Here is a 15,999-nt window from a genome sequence, read left to right on the forward strand (position 1 = left end):
TGCATTGTGCATTGGAAGGCACAAAGTAAGCAGACGGGAGAAGTCAGGATAGTGCGCAAGGGCATAGAAGGGAGCGGCTCAAGAAAAGAGAAGTTGAAACAGACAGCAAACTAGGCTGGAGAGATACCTGAGACAAAGAGATCTGAATTATACGAGAGCCGACCAGGGGAAACACAAATTATGCAGTCAAGTTTCCCACATTTGGGGAAATCGCAGGAGCAGCACACCCAGAGTGCAATGGGTGAGCCTTGCCCTGGGAGAAGCACCTTCAAGATCATAGTATCTCACCTGGCAGGTAAGTAGGAGTTGGGCTAGAGCTGGGGAGGGTCGCTGCTCGGGCACCCCCCTGTCAAGTGGAGGAGATCCAACTGAGGCAGCACAATGGAACTCTCGAAAGAAGAACAAGGCTAGAGGAAGATCTGAGACAAAGAAATCTGACTTTTACCAGAGCTGACCAGCGGAAAACACAAACACAGTCCCCCACTACCACAAATAATGCAGGCGAGTTTCCCACATTTGGGGAAATCACAGGGGTCAGCATACCCAGAATGCAATGAATGAACCTCACCCTGGGTGAACAATCTTCATGACCATGGTGTCTCCTATGCAAAATAAGTATGATTTGGGATAGGGCTGGGGAGGGCCGCTGCTCAGGCACATCTCTGTCAAGTAAAGGAAATTCAACTGAGGCAGCACAAGGGAACTCTCATCTGGGGACAACAACTGCAGGGAGAACACATATTTTCAGATGAACATGGGAGGGCAGAAGGCTGCCTAATACTGAAGCACCCCCAAACAACAAACCAAATGCAACAACTATTGCAAGCATTCCTGGGGGAAGGCCTGCAGCAGATGGATTTGCATATGGTGATGTTATCCAAGCAGTGGGTCAAAGTTGGCTTCAACCCTCATCTGCATATGAAAAGAGAAAAGGGGCGTGCAGGGCATGGCGGCCTTTTGCGCTGCTTCGATGACCCCTAGATCGCATTAAACACCCCCACCCTCCTTTGGTGTGGGGCTCATGTTGGCCATGCCCCATCCCATGAAGCATTCAAGCTGATTTCTTGCAGCAGCTGGGCACTGTAACAGCTCCAGAGCTGCTCTGTAAGGCAAGTAAAAGGGTGTGGGCCCTGCAGCACTACCTGTAGTTTGCATTGTGCATTGGAAGGCACAAAGTAAGCAGACGGGAGGAGAAGTCAGGGTAGTGCACAAGGGTATAGAAGGGAGGGGCTCAAGAAAAAAGAAGTGGAAACAGACAGCAAACTAGGCTGGAGAGAGACCTGAGACAAAGAGATCTGAATTATACGAGAGCCGACCAGAGGAAACACAAATTATGCAGTCAAGTGTCCCACATTTGGGGAAATCGTAGGAGCAGCACACCCAGAGTGCAATGGGTGAGCCTTGCCCTGGGAGAAGCACCTTCCTGATTATAGTATCTCACCTGGCAGGTAAGTAGGAGTTGGGCTAGAGCTTGGGAGGGTCGCTGCTCGGGCACCCCCCTGTCAAGTGAAGGAGATCCAACTGAGGCAGCACAAGGAAACTCTCGAAAGAAGAACAAGGCTAGAGGAAGATCTGAGACAAAGAAATCTGACTTTTACCAGAGCTGACCAGAGGAAAGCACAAACACAGTCCCCCACTACCACAAATAATGCAGTCGAGTTTCCCAAATTTGGGGAAATCACAGGGGTCAGCATACCCAGAATGCAATGAATGAACCTCACCCTGGGAGAACAATCTTCATGACCATGGTATCTCCTATGCAAAATAAGTATGATTTGGGATAGGGCTGGGGAGGGCCGCTGCTCAGGCACATCTCTGTCAAGTAAAGGAGATTCAACTGAGGAAGCACAAGGGAACTCTCGTCTGGGGACAACAACTGCAGGGAGACCACATCTTTTCAGATGAACATGGGAGGGCGGAAGGCTGCCTAATACTGAAGCACCATCAAATATCAAACCATATGCAATAACTAGTAAAAGCATTCCTGGGGGAAGGTCTGCAGGAGACGAATTTGCATACGGTGATGTCATCCAAGCAGTGGGCCAAAGTTGGCTGGAACCCTCATCTGCATATGAAAAGAGAAAAGGGTTATGCAGGGCATGGCGGCCTTTTGCGGCGCTTGGATGACCCCTAGTTCGCATTAAACACCTCCACCCTCCTTCGGTGTGGGGCTCATGTTGGCTATGCCCCAGCCCCTGAAGCATTGAAGCTGATTTTTTGCAGCAGCTGGGCACTGTAACAGCTCCAGAGCTGCTCTGTAAGGCAAATAAAAGGGTGTGGGCCCTGCAGCACTACCTGTAGTTCGCATTGTGCATTGGAAGGCACAAAGTAAGCAGACGGGAGAAGTCAGGATAGTGCGCAAGGGCATAGAAGGGAGCGGCTCAAGAAAAGAGAAGTGGAAACAGACAGCAAACTAGGCTGGAGAGAGACCTGAGACAAAGAGATCTGAATTATACGAGAGCCGACCAGGGGAAACACAAATTATGCAGTCAAGTTTCCCACATTTGGGGAAATCGCAGGGGCAGCACACCCAGAGTGCAATGGGTGAGCCTTGCCCTGTGAGAAGCACCTTCATGATCATAGTATCTCACCTGGCAGGTAAGTAGGAGTTGGGCTAGAGCTGGGGAGGGTCGCTGCTCGGGCACCCCCCTGTCAAGTGAAGGAGATCCAACTGAGGCAGCACAAAGGAACTCTCGAAAGAAGAACAAGGCTAGAGGAAGATCTGAGACAAAGAAATCTGACTTTTACCAGAGCTGACCAAAGGAAAGCACAAACACAGTCCACCACTACCACAAATAATGCAGTCGAGTTTCCCACATTTGGGGAAATCACAGGGGTCAGCATACCCAGAGTGCAATGAATGAACCGCACCCTGGGAGAACAATCTTCATAACAATGGTATCTCCTATGCAAAATAAGTATGATTTGGGATATGGCTGGGGAGGGCCGCTGCTCAGGCACATCTCTGTCAAGTAAAGGAGATTCAACTGAGGCAGCACAAGGGAACTCTCATCTGGGGACAACAACTGCACGGAGAACACATATTTTCAGATGAACATGGGAGGGCAGAAGGCTGCCTAATACTGAAGCACCCCCAAACAACAAACCAAATGCAACAACTAGTGCAAGCATTCCTGGGGGAAGGCCTGCAGCAGATAGATTTGCATATGGTGATGTCATCCAAGCAGTGGGTCAAAGTTGGCTTCAACCCTCGTCTGCATATGAAAAGAGAAAAGGGGCGTGCAGGGCATGGTGGCCTTTTGCGGCACTTGGCTGACCCCTAGTTTGCATTAAACACCTCCACCCTCCTTCGGTGTGGGGCTCATGTTGGCTATGCCCCAGCCCCTGAAGCATTCAAGCTGATTTCTTACAGCAGCTGGGCACTGTAACAGCTCCAGAGCTGCTCTGTAAGGCAAGTAAAAGGGTGTGGGCCCTGCAGCACTACCTGTAGTTCGCATTGTGCGTTGGAAGGCACAAAGTAAGCAGAAAGGAGGAGAAGTCAGGATAGTGCGCAAGGGCATAGAAGGGAGCGGCTCAAGAAAAGAGAAGTGGAAACAGACAGCAAACTAGGCTGGAGAGAGACCTGAGACAAAGAGATCTGAATTATACGATAGCCGACCAGGGGAAACACAAATTATGCAGTCAAGTTTCCCAAATTTCGGGAAATCGCAGGAGCAGCACACCCAGAGTGCAATGGGTGAGCCTTGCCCTGGGAGAAGCACCTTCATGATCATAGTATCTCACCTAGCAGGTAAGTAGGAGTTGGGCGAGAGTTGGGGAGGGTCGCTGCTCGGGTACCCCCCTGTCAAGTGAAGGAGATCCAACTGAGGCAGCACAAGGGAACTCTCGAAAGAAGAACAAGGCTAGAGGAAAATCTGAGACAAAGAAATCTGACTTTTACCAGAGCTGACCAGAGGAAAGCACAAACACAGTCCCCCACTATTACAAATAATGCAGTCGAGTTTCCCACATTTGGGGAAATCACAGGGGTCAGCATACCCAAAATGCAATGAATGAACCTCACCCTGGGAGAACAATCTTCATGACCATGGTATCTCCTATGCAAAATAAGTATGATTTGGGATAGGGCTGGGGAGGGCCGCTGCTCATGCACATCTCTGTCAAGTAAAGGAGATTCAACTGAGGCAGCACAAGGAAACTCTTATCTGGGGACAACAACTGCAGGGAGAACACATATTTTCAGATGAACATGGGAGGGCAGAAGGCTGCCTAATACTGAAGCACCCCCAAACAACAAACCAAATGCAACAACTAGTACAAGCATTCCTGGGGGAAGTTCTGCAGAAGACGGAATTGCATACGGTGATGTCATCCAAGCAGTGGGTCAAAGTTGGCTTCAACCCTCGTCTGCATATGAAAAGAGAAAAGGGGCGTGCAGGGCATGGCGGCCTTTTGCGGCGCTTGGATGACCCCTAGTTCGCATTAAACACCTCCACCCTCCTTCGGTGTGGGGCTCATGTTGGCTATGCCCCAGCCCCTGAAGCATTCAAGCTGATTTCTTGCAGCAGCTGGGCACTGTAACAGCTCCAGAGCTGCTCTGTAAGGCAAGTAAAAGGGTGTGGTCCCTGCAGCACTACATGTAGTTCGCATTGTGCGTTGGAAGGCACAAAGTAAGCAGACGGGAGAAGTCAGGATAGTGCGCAAGGGCATAGAAGGGAGCGGCTCAAGAAAAGAGAAGTGGAAACAGACAGCAAACTAGGCTGGAGAGAGACCTGAGACAAAGAGATCTGAATTATACGAGAGCCGACCAGGGGAAACACAAATTATGCAGTCAAGTTTCCCACATTTGGGGAAATTGCAGGGGCAGCACACCCAGAGTGCAATGGGTGAGCCTTGCCCTGGGAGAAGCACCTTCATGATCATAGTATCTCACCTGGCAGGTAAGTAGGAGTTGGGCTAGAGCTGGGGAGGGTCGCTGCTCGGGCACCCCCCTGTCAAGTGAAGGAGATCCAACTGAGGCAGCACAAAGGAACTCTCGAAAGAAGAACAAGGCTAGAGGAAGATCTGAGACAAAGAAATCTGACTTTTACCAGAGCTGACCAGAGGAAAGCACAAACACAGTCCCCCACTACCACAAATAATGCAGTCGAGTTTCCCACATTTGGGGAAATCACAGGGGTCAGCATACCCAGAGTGCAATGAATGAACCGCACCCTGGGAGAACAATCTTCATAACAATGGTATCTCCTATGCAAAATAAGTATGATTTGGGATATGGCTGGGGAGGGCCGCTGCTCAGGCACATCTCTGTCAAGTAAATGAGATTCAACTGAGGCAGCACAAGGGAACTCTCATCTGGGGACAACAACTGCTGGGAGAACACATATTTTCAGATGAACATGGGAGGGCAGAAGGCTGCCTAATACTGAAGCACCCCCAAACAACAAACCAAATGCAACAACTAGTGCAAGCATTCCTGGGGGAAGTTCTGCAGAAGACGGAATTGCATACGGTGATGTCATCCAAGCAGTGGGCCAAAGTTGGCTGGAACCCTCATCTGCATATGAAAAGAGAAAAGGGGTATGCAGGGCATGGCGGCCTTTTGCGGCGCTTGGATGACCCTTAGTTCGCATTAAACACCCCCACCCTCCTTCGGTGTGGGGCTCATGTTGGCCATGCCCCATCCCCTGAAGCATTCAAGCTGATTTCTTGCAGCAGCTTGGCACTGTAACAGCTCCAGAGCTGTTCTGTAAGGCAAGTAAAAGGGTGTGGGCCCTGCAGCACTACCTGTAGTTTGCATTGTGCATTGGAAGGCACAAAGTAAGCAGACAGGAGGAGAAGTCAGGATAGTGCACAAGGGTATAAAAGGGAGCGGCTCAAGAAAAGAGAAGTTGAAACAGACAGCAAACTAGGCTGGAGAGAGACCTGAGACAAAGAGATCTGAATTATACGAGACCTGACCAGGGGAAACACAAATTATGCAGTCAAGTTTCCCACATTTGGGGAAATCGCAGGGGCAGCACACCCAGAGTGCAATGGGTGAGCCTTGCCCTGGGAGAAGCACCTTCATGATCATAGTATCTCACCTGGCAGGTAAGTAGGAGTTGGGCTAGAGCTGGGGAGGGTCGCTGCTCGGGCACCCCCCTGTCAAGTGAAGGAGATCCAACTGAGGCAGCACAAGGAAACTCTCAAAAGAAGAACAAGGCTAGAGGAAGATCTGAAACAAAGAAATCTGACTTTTACCAGAGCTGACCAGAGGAAAACACAAACACAGTCCCCCACTACCAACAAATAAAGCAGTCGCGTTTCCCACATTTGGGGAAATCACAGGGGTCAGCATACCCAGAATGCAATGAATGAACCTCACCCTGGGAGAGTAATCTTCATGACCATGGTATCTCCTATGCAAAATAAGTATGATTTGGGATAGGGCTGGGGAGGGCCGCTGCTCATGCACATCTCTGTCAAGTAAAGGAGATTCAACTGAGGCAGCACAAGGGAACTCTCATCTGGGGACAACAACTGCAGGGAGAACACATATTTTCAGATGAACATGGGAGGGCAGAAGGCTGCCTAATACTGAAGCACCCCCAAACAACAAACCAAATGCAACAACTAGTGCAAGCATTCCAGGGGGAAGTTCTGCAGAAGACGGATTTGCATACGGTGATGTCATCCAAGCAGTGGGTCAAAGTTGGCTTCAACCCTCATCTGCATATGAAAATAGAAAAGGGGCGTGCAGGGCATGGCGGCCTTTTGCGGTGCTTGGATGACCCCTAGTTCGCATTAAACACCCCCACCCTCCTTTGGTGTGGGGCTCATGTTGGCCATGCCCCATCCCCTGAAGCATTCAAGCTGATTTATTGCAGCAGCTGGGCACTGTAACAGCTCCAGAGCTGCTCTGAACGGCAAGTAAAAGGGTGTGGGCCCTGCAGCACTACCTGTAGTTTGCATTGTGCATTGGAAGGCACAAAGTAAGCAGACGGGAGAAGTCAGGATAGTGCGCAAGGGCATAGAATGGAGCGGCTCAAGAAAAGAGAAGTTGAAACAGACAGCAAACTAGGCTGGAGAGATACCTGAGACAAAGAGATCTGAATTATACGAGAGCCGACCAGGGGAAACACAAATTATGCAGTCAAGTTTCCCACATTTGGGGAAATCGCAGGAGCAGCACACCCAGAGTGCAATGGGTGAGCCTTGCCCTGGGAGAAGCACCTTCAAGATCATAGTATCTCACCTGGCAGGTAAGTAGGAGTTGGGCTAGAGCTGGGGAGGGTCGCTGCTCGGGCACCCCCCTGTCAAGTGGAGGAGATCCAACTGAGGCAGCACAATGGAACTCTCGAAAGAAGAACAAGGCTAGAGGAAGATCTGAGACAAAGAAATCTGACTTTTACCAGAGCGGACCAGCGGAAAACACAAACACAGTCCCCCACTACCACAAATAATGCAGGCGAGTTTCCCACATTTGGGGAAATCACAGGGGTCAGCATACCCAGAATGCAATGAATGAACCTCACCCTGGGTGAACAATCTTCATGACCATGGTGTCTCCTATGCAAAATAAGTATGATTTGGGATAGGGCTGGGGAGGGCCGCTGCTCAGGCACATCTCTGTCAAGTAAAGGAAATTCAACTGAGGCAGCACAAGGGAACTCTCATCTGGGGACAACAACTGCAGGGAGAACACATATTTTCAGATGAACATGGGAGGGCAGAAGGCTGCCTAATACTGAAGCACCCCCAAACAACAAACCAAATGCAACAACTATTGCAAGCATTCCTGGGGGAAGGCCTGCAGCAGATGGATTTGCATATGGTGATGTTATCCAAGCAGTGGGTCAAAGTTAGCTTCAACCCTCATCTGCATATGAAAAGAGAAAAGGGGCGTGCAGGGCATGGCGGCCTTTTGCGCTGCTTGGATGACCCCTAGATCGCATTAAACACCCCCACCCTCCTTTGGTGTGGGGCTCATGTTGGCCATGCCCCATCCCATGAAGCATTCAAGCTGATTTCTTGCAGCAGCTGGGCACTGTAACAGCTCCAGAGCTGCTCTGTAAGGCAAGTAAAAGGGTGTGGGCCCTGCAGCACTACCTGTAGTTTGCATTGTGCATTGGAAGGCACAAAGTAAGCAGACGGGAGGAGAAGTCAGGATAGTGCACAAGGGTATAGAAGGGAGGGGCTCAAGAAAAAAGAAGTGGAAACAGACAGCAAACTAGGCTGGAGAGAGACCTGAGACAAAGAGATCTGAATTATACGAGAGCCGACCAGAGGAAACACAAATTATGCAGTCAAGTGTCCCACATTTGGGGAAATCGTAGGAGCAGCACACCCAGAGTGCAATGGGTGAGCCTTGCCCTGGGAGAAGCACCTTCCTGATTATAGTATCTCACCTGGCAGGTAAGTAGGAGTTGGGCTAGAGCTTGGGAGGGTCGCTGCTCGGGCACCCCCCTGTCAAGTGAAGGAGATCCAACTGAGGCAGCACAAGGAAACTCTCGAAAGAAGAACAAGGCTAGAGGAAGATCTGAGACAAAGAAATCTGACTTTTACCAGAGCTGACCAGAGGAAAGCACAAACACAGTCCCCCACTACCACAAATAATGCAGTCGAGTTTCCCAAATTTGGGGAAATCACAGGGGTCAGCATACCCAGAATGCAATGAATGAACCTCACCCTGGGAGAACAATCTTCATGACCATGGTATCTCCTATGCAAAATAAGTATGATTTGGGATAGTGCTGGGGAGGGCCGCTGCTCAGGCACATCTCTGTCAAGTAAAGGAGATTCAACTGAGGCAGCACAAGGGAACTCTCATCTGGGGACAACAACTGCAGGGAGAACACATATTTTCAGATGAACATGGGAGGACAGAAGGCTGCCTAATACTGAAGCACCCCCAAACAACAAACCAAATGCAACAACTAGTAAAAGCATTCCTGGGTGAAGGTCTGCAGAAGACGGATTTGCATACGGTGATGTCATCCAAGCAGTGGGCCAAAGTTGGCTGGAACCCTCATCTGCATATGAAAAGAGAAAAGGGTTATGCAGGGCATGGCGGCCTTTTGCGGCGCTTGGATGACCCCTAGTTCGCATTAAACACCTCCACCCTCCTTCGGTGTGGGGCTCATGTTGGCTATGCCCCAGCCCCTGAAGCATTCAAGCTGATTTCTTGCAGCAGCTGGGCACTGTAACAGCTCCAGAGCTGCTCTGTAAGGCAAGTAAAAGGGTGTGGGCCCTGCAGCACTACCTGTAGTTCGCATTGTGCGTTGGAAGGCACAAAGTAAGCAGACGGGAGAAGTCAGGATAGTGCGCAAGGGCATAGAAGGGAGCGGCTCAAGAAAAGAGAAGTGGAAACAGACAGCAAACTAGGCTGGAGAGAGACCTGAGACAAAGAGATCTGAATTATACGAGAGCCGACCAGGGGAAACACAAATTATGCAGTCAAGTTTCCCACATTTGGGGAAATCGCAGGGGCAGCACACCCAGAGTGCAATGGGTGAGCCTTGCCCTGGGAGAAGCACCTTCAAGATCATAGTATCTCACCTGGCAGGTAAGTAGGAGTTGGGCTAGAGCTGGGGAGGGTCGCTGCTCGGGCACCCCATTGTCAAGTGAAGGAGATCCAACTGAGGCAGCACAATGGAACTCTCGAAAGAAGAACAAGGCTAGAGGAAGATCTGAGACAAAGAAATCTGACTTTTACCAGAGCTGACCAGCGGAAAACACAAACACAGTCCCCCACTACCACAAATAATGCAGGCGAGTTTCCCACATTTGGGGAAATCACAGGGGTCAGCATACCCAGAATGCAATGAATGAACCTCACCCTGGGTGAACAATCTTCATGACCATGGTGTCTCCTATGCAAAATAAGTATGATTTGGGATAGGGCTGGGGAGGGCCGCTGCTCAGGCACATCTCTGTCAAGTAAAGAAAATTCAACTGAGGCAGCACAAGGGAACTCTCATCTGGGGACAACAACTGCAGGGAGAACACATATTTTCAGATGAACATGGGAGGGCAGAAGGCTGCCTAATACTGAAGCACCCCCAAACAACAAACCAAATGCAACAACTAGTGCAAGCATTCCTGGGGGAAGGCCTGCAGCAGATGGATTTGCATATGGTGATGTTATCCAAGCAGTGGGTCAACGTTGGCTTCAACCCTCATCTGCATATGAAAAGAGAAAAGGGGCGTGCAGGGCATGGCGGCCTTTTGCGCTGCTTGGATGACCCCTAGATCGCATTAAACACCCCCACCCTCCTTTGGTGTTGGGCTCATGTTGGCCATGCCCCATCCCCTGAAGCATTCAAGCTGATTTCTTGCAGCAGCTTGGCACTGTAACAGCTCCAGAGCTGTTCTGTAAGGCAAGTAAAAGGGTGTGGGCCCTGCAGCACTACCTGTAGTTTGCATTGTGCATTGGAAGGCACAAAGTAAGCAGACAGGAGGAGAAGTCAGGATAGTGCACAAGGGTATAAAAGGGAGCGGCTCAAGAAAAGAGAAGTTGAAACAGACAGCAAACTAGGCTGGAGAGAGACCTGAGACAAAGAGATCTGAATTATACGAGACCTGACCAGGGGAAACACAAATTATGCAGTCAAGTTTCCCACATTTGGGGAAATCGCAGGGGCAGCACACCCAGAGTGCAATGGGTGAGCCTTGCCCTGGGAGAAGCACCTTCATGATCATAGTATATCACCTGGCAGGTAAGTTGGAGTTGGGCTAGAGCTGGGGAGGGTCGCTGCTCGGGCACCCCCCTGTCAAGTGAAGGAGATCCAACTGAGGCAGCACAAGGAAACTCTCAAAAGAAGAACAAGGCTAGAGGAAGATCTGAAACAAAGAAATCTGACTTTTACCAGAGCTGACCAGAGGAAAACACAAACACAGTCCCCCACTACCAACAAATAAAGCAGTCGCGTTTCCCACATTTGGGGAAATCACAGGGGTCAGCATACCCAGAATGCAATGAATGAACCTCACCCTGGGAGAGTAATCTTCATGACCATGGTATCTCCTATGCAAAATAAGTATGATTTGGGATAGGGCTGGGGAGGGCCGCTGCTCATGCACATCTCTGTCAAGTAAAGGAGATTCAACTGAGGCAGCACAAGGGAACTCTCATCTGGGGACAACAACTGCAGGGAGAACACATATTTTCAGATGAACATGGGAGGGCAGAAGGCTGCCTAATACTGAAGCACCCCCAAACAACAAACCAAATGCAACAACTAGTGCAAGCATTCCAGGGGGAAGTTCTGCAGAAGACGGATTTGCATACGGTGATGTCATCCAAGCAGTGGGTCAAAGTTGGCTTCAACCCTCATCTGCATATGAAAATAGAAAAGGGGCGTGCAGGGCATGGCGGCCTTTTGCGGTGCTTGGATGACCCCTAGTTCGCATTAAACACCCCCACCCTCCTTTGGTGTGGGGCTCATGTTGGCTATGCCCCAGCCCCTGAAGCATTCAAGCTGATTTATTGCAGCAGCTGGGCACTGTAACAGCTCCAGAGCTGCTCTGAACGGCAAGTAAAAGGGTGTGGGCCCTGCAGCACTACCTGTAGTTTGCATTGTGCATTGGAAGGCACAAAGTAAGCAGACGGGAGAAGTCAGGATAGTGCGCAAGGGCATAGAAGGGAGCGGCTCAAGAAAAGAGAAGTTGAAACAGACAGCAAACTAGGCTGGAGAGATACCTGAGACAAAGAGATCTGAATTATACGAGAGCAGACCAGGGGAAACACAAATTATGCAGTCAAGTTTCCCACATTTGGGGAAATCGCAGGAGCAGCACACCCAGAGTGCAATGGGTGAGCCTTGCCCTGGGAGAAGCACCTTCAAGATCATAGTATCTCTCCTGGCAGGTAAGTAGGAGTTGGGCTAGAGCTGGGGAGGGTCGCTGCTCGGGCACCCCCCTGTCAAGTGGAGGAGATCCAACTGAGGCAGCACAATGGAACTCTCGAAAGAAGAACAAGGCTAGAGGAAGATCTGAGACAAAGAAATCTGACTTTTACCAGAGCTGACCAGCGGAAAACACAAACACAGTCCCCCACTACCACAAATAATGCAGGCGAGTTTCCCACATTTGGGGAAATCACAGGGGTCAGCATACCCAGAATGCAATGAATGAACCTCACCCTGGGTGAACAATCTTCATGACCATGGTGTCTCCTATGCAAAATAAGTATGATTTGGGATAGGGCTGGGGAGGGCCGCTGCTCAGGCACATCTCTGTCAAGTAAAGGAAATTCAACTGAGGCAGCACAAGGGAACTCTCATCTGGGGACAACAACTGCAGGGAGAACACATATTTTCAGATGAACATGGGAGGGCAGAAGGCTGCCTAATACTGAAGCACCCCCAAACAACAAACCAAATGCAACAACTATTGCAAGCATTCCTGGGGGAAGGCCTGCAGCAGATGGATTTGCATATGGTGATGTTATCCAAGCAGTGGGTCAAAGTTGGCTTCAACCCTCATCTGCATATGAAAAGAGAAAAGGGGCGTGCAGGGCATGGCGGCCTTTTGCGCTGCTTCGATGACCCCTAGATCGCATTAAACACCCCCACCCTCCTTTGGTGTGGGGCTCATGTTGGCCATGCCCCATCCCATGAAGCATTCAAGCTGATTTCTTGCAGCAGCTGGGCACTGTAACAGCTCCAGAGCTGCTCTGTAAGGCAAGTAAAAGGGTGTGGGCCCTGCAGCACTACCTGTAGTTTGCATTGTGCATTGGAAGGCACAAAGTAAGCAGACGGGAGGAGAAGTCAGGGTAGTGCACAAGGGTATAGAAGGGAGGGGCTCAAGAAAAAAGAAGTGGAAACAGACAGCAAACTAGGCTGGAGAGAGACCTGAGACAAAGAGATCTGAATTATACGAGAGCCGACCAGAGGAAACACAAATTATGCAGTCAAGTGTCCCACATTTGGGGAAATCGTAGGAGCAGCACACCCAGAGTGCAATGGGTGAGCCTTGCCCTGGGAGAAGCACCTTCCTGATTATAGTATCTCACCTGGCAGGTAAGTAGGAGTTGGGCTAGAGCTTGGGAGGGTCGCTGCTCGGGCACCCCCCTGTCAAGTGAAGGAGATCCAACTGAGGCAGCACAAGGAAACTCTCGAAAGAAGAACAAGGCTAGAGGAAGATCTGAGACAAAGAAATCTGACTTTTACCAGAGCTGACCAGAGGAAAGCACAAACACAGTCCCCCACTACCACAAATAATGCAGTCGAGTTTCCCAAATTTGGGGAAATCACAGGGGTCAGCATACCCAGAATGCAATGAATGAACCTCACCCTGGGAGAACAATCTTCATGACCATGGTATCTCCTATGCAAAATAAGTATGATTTGGGATAGGGCTGGGGAGGGCCGCTGCTCAGGCACATCTCTGTCAAGTAAAGGAGATTCAACTGAGGCAGCACAAGGGAACTCTCATCTGGGGACAACAACTGCAGGGAGAACACATATTTTCAGATGAACATGGGAGGACAGAAGGCTGCCTAATACTGAAGCACCCCCAAACAACAAACCAAATGCAACAACTAGTAAAAGCATTCCTGGGTGAAGGTCTGCAGAAGACGGATTTGCATACGGTGATGTCATCCAAGCAGTGGGCCAAAGTTGGCTGGAACCCTCATCTGCATATGAAAAGAGAAAAGGGTTATGCAGGGCATGGCGGCCTTTTGCGGCGCTTGGATGACCCCTAGTTCGCATTAAACACCTCCACCCTCCTTCGGTGTGGGGCTCATGTTGGCTATGCCCCAGCCCCTGAAGCATTCAAGCTGATTTCTTGCAGCAGCTGGGCACTGTAACAGCTCCAGAGCTGCTCTGAACGGCAAGTAAAAGGGTGTGGGCCCTGCAGCACTACCTGTAGTTCGCATTGTGCGTTGGAAGGCACAAAGTAAGCAAACGGGAGAAGTCAGGATAGTGCGCAAGGGCATAGAAGGGAGCGGCTCAAGAAAAGAGAAGTGGAAACAGACAGCAAACTAGGCTGGAGAGAGACCTGAGACAAAGAGATCTGAATTATACGAGAGCCGACCAGGGGAAACACAAATTATGCAGTCAAGTTTCCCACATTTGGGGAAATCGCAGGGGCAGCACACCCAGAGTGCAATGGGTGAGCCTTGCCCTGGGAGAAGCACCTTCAAGATCATAGTATCTCACCTGGCAGGTAAGTAGGAGTTGGGCTAGAGCTGGGGAGGGTCGCTGCTCGGGCACCCCATTGTCAAGTGAAGGAGATCCAACTGAGGCAGCACAATGGAACTCTCGAAAGAAGAACAAGGCTAGAGGAAGATCTGAGACAAAGAAATCTGACTTTTACCAGAGCTGACCAGCGGAAAACACAAACACAGTCCCCCACTACCACAAATAATGCAGGCGAGTTTCCCACATTTGGGGAAATCACAGGGGTCAGCATACCCAGAATGCAATGAATGAACCTCACCCTGGGTGAACAATCTTCATGACCATGGTGTCTCCTATGCAAAATAAGTATGATTTGGGATAGGGCTGGGGAGGGCCGCTGCTCAGGCACATCTCTGTCAAGTAAAGAAAATTCAACTGAGGCAGCACAAGGGAACTCTCATCTGGGGACAACAACTGCAGGGAGAACACATATTTTCAGATGAACATGGGAGGGCAGAAGGCTGCCTAATACTGAAGCACCCCCAAACAACAAACCAAATGCAACAACTAGTGCAAGCATTCCTGGGGGAAGGCCTGCAGCAGATGGATTTGCATATGGTGATGTTATCCAAGCAGTGGGTCAACGTTGGCTTCAACCCTCATCTGCATATGAAAAGAGAAAAGGGGCGTGCAGGGCATGGCGGCCTTTTGCGCTGCTTGGATGACCCCTAGATCGCATTAAACACCCCCACCCTCCTTTGGTGTGGGGCTCATGTTGGCCATGCCCCATCCCATGAAGCATTCAAGCTGATTTCTTGCAGCAGCTGGGCACTGTAACAGCTCCAGAGCTGCTCTGTAAGGCAAGTAAAAGGGTGTAGGCCCTGCAGCACTACCTGTAGTTTGCATTGTGCATTGGAAGGCACAAAGTAAGCAGACGGGAGGAGAAGTCAGGATAGTGCACAAGGGTATAGAAGGGAGGGGCTCAAGAAAAAAGAAGTGGAAACAGACAGCAAACTAGGCTGGAGAGAGACCTGAGACAAAGAGATCTGAATTATACGAGAGCCGACCAGAGGAAACACAAATTATGCAGTCAAGTGTCCCACATTTGGGGAAATCGTAGAAGCAGCACACCCAGAGTGCAATGGGTGAGCCTTGCCCTGGGAGAAGCACCTTCCTGATTATAGTATCTCACCTGGCAGGTAAGTAGGAGTTGGGCTAGAGCTTGGGAGGGTCGCTGCTCGGGCACCCCCCTGTCAAGTGAAGGAGATCCAACTGAGGCAGCACAAGGAAACTCTCGAAAGAAGAACAAGGCTAGAGGAAGATCTGAGACAAAGAAATCTGACTTTTACCAGAGCTGACCAGAGGAAAGCACAAACACAGTCCCCCACTACCACAAATAATGCAGTCGAGTTTCCCAAATTTGGGGAAATCACAGGGGTCAGCATACCCAGAATGCAATGAATGAACCTCACCCTGGGAGAACAATCTTCATGACCATGGTATCTCCTATGCAAAATAAGTATGATTTGGGATAGGGCTGGGGAGGGCCGCTGCTCAGGCACATCTCTGTCAAGTAAAGGAGATTCAACTGAGGCAGCACAAGGGAACTCTCATCTGGGGACAACAACTGCAGGGAGAACACATATTTTCAGATGAACATGGGAGGACAGAAGGCTGCCTAATACTGAAGCACCCCCAAACAACAAACCAAATGCAACAACTAGTAAAAGCATTCCTGGGTGAAGGTCTGCAGAAGACGGATTTGCATACGGTGATGTCATCCAAGCAGTGGGCCAAAGTTGGCTGGAACCCTCATCTGCATATGAAAAGAGAAAAGGGTTATGCAGGGCATGGTGGCCTTTTGCGGCGCTTGGATGACCCCTAGTTCGCATTAAACACCTCCACCCTCCTTCGGTGTGGGGCTCATGTT

The 15,999-nt window shown here is 50.2% G+C and overlaps 28 non-coding genes across 28 annotated transcripts; all 28 read right to left on the reverse strand.

The window, feature by feature from the left end:
- Positions 1-140: 140 nt before the first annotated feature.
- LOC135014099 (U1 spliceosomal RNA) lies at positions 141-303 on the reverse strand. The gene has a single exon (XR_010212671.1). It is a non-coding gene; the product is annotated as a U1 spliceosomal RNA (small nuclear RNA).
- Positions 304-455: 152 nt separating this feature from the next.
- LOC135013976 (U1 spliceosomal RNA) lies at positions 456-619 on the reverse strand. Its single transcript, XR_010212562.1, has one exon. It is a non-coding gene; the product is annotated as a U1 spliceosomal RNA (small nuclear RNA).
- Positions 620-1,293: 674 nt separating this feature from the next.
- LOC135014114 (U1 spliceosomal RNA) lies at positions 1,294-1,456 on the reverse strand. The gene has a single exon (XR_010212684.1). It is a non-coding gene; the product is annotated as a U1 spliceosomal RNA (small nuclear RNA).
- Positions 1,457-1,608: 152 nt separating this feature from the next.
- Positions 1,609-1,772, reverse strand: LOC135014193 (U1 spliceosomal RNA). The gene has a single exon (XR_010212744.1). It is a non-coding gene; the product is annotated as a U1 spliceosomal RNA (small nuclear RNA).
- Positions 1,773-2,443: 671 nt separating this feature from the next.
- On the reverse strand, positions 2,444-2,606 carry LOC135013987 (U1 spliceosomal RNA). Its single transcript, XR_010212572.1, has one exon. It is a non-coding gene; the product is annotated as a U1 spliceosomal RNA (small nuclear RNA).
- A 152-nt stretch (positions 2,607-2,758) lies between these two features.
- On the reverse strand, positions 2,759-2,922 carry LOC135013957 (U1 spliceosomal RNA). The gene has a single exon (XR_010212544.1). It is a non-coding gene; the product is annotated as a U1 spliceosomal RNA (small nuclear RNA).
- Positions 2,923-3,596: 674 nt separating this feature from the next.
- LOC135014163 (U1 spliceosomal RNA) lies at positions 3,597-3,759 on the reverse strand. The gene has a single exon (XR_010212720.1). It is a non-coding gene; the product is annotated as a U1 spliceosomal RNA (small nuclear RNA).
- A 152-nt stretch (positions 3,760-3,911) lies between these two features.
- Positions 3,912-4,075, reverse strand: LOC135014206 (U1 spliceosomal RNA). The gene has a single exon (XR_010212757.1). It is a non-coding gene; the product is annotated as a U1 spliceosomal RNA (small nuclear RNA).
- Positions 4,076-4,746: 671 nt separating this feature from the next.
- LOC135014008 (U1 spliceosomal RNA) lies at positions 4,747-4,909 on the reverse strand. Its single transcript, XR_010212588.1, has one exon. It is a non-coding gene; the product is annotated as a U1 spliceosomal RNA (small nuclear RNA).
- A 152-nt stretch (positions 4,910-5,061) lies between these two features.
- LOC135013938 (U1 spliceosomal RNA) lies at positions 5,062-5,225 on the reverse strand. Its single transcript, XR_010212525.1, has one exon. It is a non-coding gene; the product is annotated as a U1 spliceosomal RNA (small nuclear RNA).
- A 674-nt stretch (positions 5,226-5,899) lies between these two features.
- LOC135014046 (U1 spliceosomal RNA) lies at positions 5,900-6,062 on the reverse strand. Its single transcript, XR_010212625.1, has one exon. It is a non-coding gene; the product is annotated as a U1 spliceosomal RNA (small nuclear RNA).
- Positions 6,063-6,214: 152 nt separating this feature from the next.
- LOC135014058 (U1 spliceosomal RNA) lies at positions 6,215-6,379 on the reverse strand. The gene has a single exon (XR_010212637.1). It is a non-coding gene; the product is annotated as a U1 spliceosomal RNA (small nuclear RNA).
- Positions 6,380-7,050: 671 nt separating this feature from the next.
- On the reverse strand, positions 7,051-7,213 carry LOC135014101 (U1 spliceosomal RNA). Its single transcript, XR_010212673.1, has one exon. It is a non-coding gene; the product is annotated as a U1 spliceosomal RNA (small nuclear RNA).
- Positions 7,214-7,365: 152 nt separating this feature from the next.
- LOC135013977 (U1 spliceosomal RNA) lies at positions 7,366-7,529 on the reverse strand. The gene has a single exon (XR_010212563.1). It is a non-coding gene; the product is annotated as a U1 spliceosomal RNA (small nuclear RNA).
- A 674-nt stretch (positions 7,530-8,203) lies between these two features.
- On the reverse strand, positions 8,204-8,366 carry LOC135014115 (U1 spliceosomal RNA). Its single transcript, XR_010212685.1, has one exon. It is a non-coding gene; the product is annotated as a U1 spliceosomal RNA (small nuclear RNA).
- Positions 8,367-8,518: 152 nt separating this feature from the next.
- LOC135014194 (U1 spliceosomal RNA) lies at positions 8,519-8,682 on the reverse strand. The gene has a single exon (XR_010212745.1). It is a non-coding gene; the product is annotated as a U1 spliceosomal RNA (small nuclear RNA).
- Positions 8,683-9,353: 671 nt separating this feature from the next.
- Positions 9,354-9,516, reverse strand: LOC135014086 (U1 spliceosomal RNA). The gene has a single exon (XR_010212659.1). It is a non-coding gene; the product is annotated as a U1 spliceosomal RNA (small nuclear RNA).
- A 152-nt stretch (positions 9,517-9,668) lies between these two features.
- Positions 9,669-9,832, reverse strand: LOC135013978 (U1 spliceosomal RNA). The gene has a single exon (XR_010212564.1). It is a non-coding gene; the product is annotated as a U1 spliceosomal RNA (small nuclear RNA).
- A 674-nt stretch (positions 9,833-10,506) lies between these two features.
- On the reverse strand, positions 10,507-10,669 carry LOC135014147 (U1 spliceosomal RNA). The gene has a single exon (XR_010212707.1). It is a non-coding gene; the product is annotated as a U1 spliceosomal RNA (small nuclear RNA).
- A 152-nt stretch (positions 10,670-10,821) lies between these two features.
- Positions 10,822-10,986, reverse strand: LOC135014059 (U1 spliceosomal RNA). The gene has a single exon (XR_010212638.1). It is a non-coding gene; the product is annotated as a U1 spliceosomal RNA (small nuclear RNA).
- Positions 10,987-11,657: 671 nt separating this feature from the next.
- LOC135014009 (U1 spliceosomal RNA) lies at positions 11,658-11,820 on the reverse strand. The gene has a single exon (XR_010212589.1). It is a non-coding gene; the product is annotated as a U1 spliceosomal RNA (small nuclear RNA).
- A 152-nt stretch (positions 11,821-11,972) lies between these two features.
- On the reverse strand, positions 11,973-12,136 carry LOC135013980 (U1 spliceosomal RNA). The gene has a single exon (XR_010212565.1). It is a non-coding gene; the product is annotated as a U1 spliceosomal RNA (small nuclear RNA).
- Positions 12,137-12,810: 674 nt separating this feature from the next.
- Positions 12,811-12,973, reverse strand: LOC135014116 (U1 spliceosomal RNA). Its single transcript, XR_010212686.1, has one exon. It is a non-coding gene; the product is annotated as a U1 spliceosomal RNA (small nuclear RNA).
- Positions 12,974-13,125: 152 nt separating this feature from the next.
- On the reverse strand, positions 13,126-13,289 carry LOC135014195 (U1 spliceosomal RNA). The gene has a single exon (XR_010212746.1). It is a non-coding gene; the product is annotated as a U1 spliceosomal RNA (small nuclear RNA).
- A 671-nt stretch (positions 13,290-13,960) lies between these two features.
- LOC135014087 (U1 spliceosomal RNA) lies at positions 13,961-14,123 on the reverse strand. The gene has a single exon (XR_010212660.1). It is a non-coding gene; the product is annotated as a U1 spliceosomal RNA (small nuclear RNA).
- A 152-nt stretch (positions 14,124-14,275) lies between these two features.
- On the reverse strand, positions 14,276-14,439 carry LOC135013981 (U1 spliceosomal RNA). Its single transcript, XR_010212566.1, has one exon. It is a non-coding gene; the product is annotated as a U1 spliceosomal RNA (small nuclear RNA).
- Positions 14,440-15,113: 674 nt separating this feature from the next.
- LOC135014153 (U1 spliceosomal RNA) lies at positions 15,114-15,276 on the reverse strand. Its single transcript, XR_010212712.1, has one exon. It is a non-coding gene; the product is annotated as a U1 spliceosomal RNA (small nuclear RNA).
- A 152-nt stretch (positions 15,277-15,428) lies between these two features.
- On the reverse strand, positions 15,429-15,592 carry LOC135014196 (U1 spliceosomal RNA). The gene has a single exon (XR_010212747.1). It is a non-coding gene; the product is annotated as a U1 spliceosomal RNA (small nuclear RNA).
- Positions 15,593-15,999: the final 407 nt, after the last annotated feature.

Source organism: Pseudophryne corroboree, unplaced genomic scaffold (assembly GCF_028390025.1).
Source record: "Pseudophryne corroboree isolate aPseCor3 unplaced genomic scaffold, aPseCor3.hap2 scaffold_279, whole genome shotgun sequence".
In the NCBI taxonomy this organism is placed as follows: domain Eukaryota; kingdom Metazoa; phylum Chordata; class Amphibia; order Anura; family Myobatrachidae; genus Pseudophryne; species Pseudophryne corroboree.